Below are 2,994 nucleotides of genomic sequence, written 5' to 3'. Positions count from 1 at the left end.
CGTCTGTGAATTTAGCACCGTTTGCAAGTGAAAACGGGGCAGGAGGGTGGGTATGATGTCGTGCACTAGCCTTTCGTCTTTTCAGAGGCAAGTTTAATTTCTGCATTTTGTGGTCTGACAACCAGAGTAAAACCCTGGCCCCATTAAAACTCCTTTCAACTTCAACCAGGCCAGGGTTTTACACCTGATCTTTACTGGAATCCACCCCACTATTTGTTATGAATGTGTGCTCAGAGCCTGCTGACCTACGACTGAATAGAAGTTCAGTCCTAATGTTTGAGTAGGTCAACACTACACACTTGCCCTGGCGCAGCTGCACTGGTGTAGGTGTGCTGCTGTAGCGCTTCTGGTGAAGGTGCTCTAAGTTGACAGGAGAGAGCTCTCCCATTGGCTTCATAACTCCACCTCCACGAGAGGCGGTAGCTGTGTCAGGGGCAGAAGCTCTCCCGCTGAAACAGCACTGTCTGCGTGGGGTGATGAAGGTTGGTATAACTACATTGCCCAGGATATGCATTTTTCACACCCCTGAGTGATGTAATTATACCAAAGTGTAGCGTGGACCAGGCCTTAGTCGTCTTTAGAACTGATAGAATTATTTGCTGAGGAAAAAATTGTTAGACATTGTCATAAATATAAAGGGAAGGGTAAACCCCTTTGAAATCCCTCCTGGCCAGGGGAAAGCTCCTCTCACCTGTAAAGGGTTAAGAAGCTAAAGGTAACCTCGCTGGCACCTGACCAAAATGACCAATGAGGAGACAAAATATTTTCAAAAGCTGGGAGGAGGGAGAGAAACAAAGGGTCTGTGGGTCTATCTGTATGCTGCTTTTGCCAGGGACAGAACAGGAATGGAGTCTTAGAACTTTTAGTAAGTAATCTAGCTAGGTATGTGTTAGATTATGATTTCTTTAAATGGCTGAGAAAAGAATTGTGCTGAATAGAATAACTATTTCTGTCTGTGTATCTTTTTTGTAACTTAAGGTTTTGCCTAGAGAGGTTCTCTATGTTTTTGAATCTAATTACCCTGTAAGATATCTACCATCCTGATTTTACAGGGGGGATTTCTTTATTTCTATTTACTTCTATTTTTTATTAAAAGTCGTCTTGTAAAAAACTGAATGCTTTTTCATTGTTCTCAGATCCAAGGGTTTGGGTCTGTGGTCATCTATGCAAATTGGTGAGGCTTTTTACCAAACCTTGTCCAGGAAGTGGGGTGCAAGGTTTTGGGAAGTATTTTGGGGGGAAAGACGCGTCCAAACAGCTCTTCCCCAGTAACCAGTATTAGTTTGGTGGTGGTAGCGGCCAGTCCAAGGACAACGGGGGGGAATATTTTGTACCTTGGGGAAGTTTTGACCTAAGCTGGTAAAGATAAGCTTAGGAGGTTTTTCATGCAGGTCCCCACATCTGTACCCTAGAGTTCAGAGTGGGGGAGGAACCTTGACATGGTGGGAGCGGTGGGATTAACTTGAAATCATTTTGAGATCCAGTTGAGATTTTTTGAATGAGAAATACAGATTTTAAAAAGAAATTATTTTTTCCTTTGGAAAGGAAGTCCAGAAAGCAGTTGAAACTGAAAGCAGATTGTTTTTTCTCTGCTTTGTGGCCAAGCAGAGACAAAAGGGGATTATCTTGTGAATTGCAGGTTTTCTTTGCCTGGAGGCAGGGTACTTAACTCCTGCAGGGAAATTCACAGTCTTCCAACCCAGAGGTTTTTTTTTTTTCTTTTCTTCCTAAAAGTAAATAGGGGGTGTGTGTTCTACCCATTTGCTTTTTCTTTGGGCTGGGTAAGCAGGTTTTCAAGTAGTTGGAGGTTTTTTGCTTTAAGTTGGGCCCAGAGCAGAGACAAGGGAATTGTCTTTTTCTGTAGGCTGACAATCACTATCAGAGAATAGGTATTCTATTCCAGCACAGCAAAATTTTACAGCCAAGTTTTGTTTGTTTATTTCTAAACCTCGGGTGTAAAGTTAGTTTAAAACAGAGAGGTCAGAATGACCAAATCCTCAGCTCGACTACAGCTGGAATTAGCCAAATTTCAGGCTGAGGAAAGACAAAGGGAACATGAAAGACAGATAGAACTCATGTGGCTGGAGAAGGAGGTACAGGAGGCTGCCCACAAGAGGGAAATGGAGGCAAGGAAGCATGTGGAGGAGGAGAAGGAAAAAGAGAGGAAGCATGTGGAGGAGGAGAAGGAAAAAGAGAGGAAGCATGTGGAGGAGGTGGAGAGGATAAAGGCCCAGCAGAATATACCAACAAACCCTAGCAATCCTTCTCCAGGTACCACTTCCCATCCCAGAAAGTTCCCCACCTACAAGGCAGGTGATGATACTGAGGCCTTCTTAGAAAACTTCGAAAGGGCCTGCCTTGGGTACAACATCCCTACTGACCAATACATGGTAAAGCTGAGGCCGCAGCTCAGTGGATCCTTAGCTGAGGTGGCAGCTGAAATGCCTAAAGAACACATGAACAAGTATGAACTGTTTAAATCCAAGGCGAGAGTCAGAATGGGGATAACACCCGAGCAGTCTCGTCGGAGGTTCAGAGCCCTAAGGTGGAAACCAGACATGTCATTTACCCGACATGCCTACCACATTGTGAAACATTGGGATGCCTGGATATCAGGAGCAAGTGTTGAATCTCCAGAAAATTTGCCCTTCCTAATGCAAATGGAACAATTCTTAGAAGGTGTTCCTGAGGAAATAGAAAGATACATCCTAGATGGGAAACCCAAAACTGTAATCGAGGCAGGAGAGATTGGATCCAGATGGGTGGAGGTGGCAGAGAAGAAGAAAACTGGTCGCAGTTGGAGCGGAGACCAGAAGGGACCACCCCAGACCACACCCTATTACCGGGGGCCGCCCAATGCCCCACCTACCTCCCAAAGAACCCTCCAGACCCCTTGTCGTCCTGCCACCCCGTTCTCCAGCAACCCTCCTCGCCCCAGTGACCCGTCAGCTGGACGATGTTTTAAATGTAACGAGCTGGGGCATGTAAAGGCCA

The sequence above is a fragment of the Eretmochelys imbricata genome, chromosome 1 (genome assembly GCF_965152235.1).
Source record: "Eretmochelys imbricata isolate rEreImb1 chromosome 1, rEreImb1.hap1, whole genome shotgun sequence".
Lineage (NCBI taxonomy): Eukaryota > Metazoa > Chordata > Testudines > Cheloniidae > Eretmochelys > Eretmochelys imbricata.
This window is presented reverse-complemented; position numbering follows the sequence as displayed.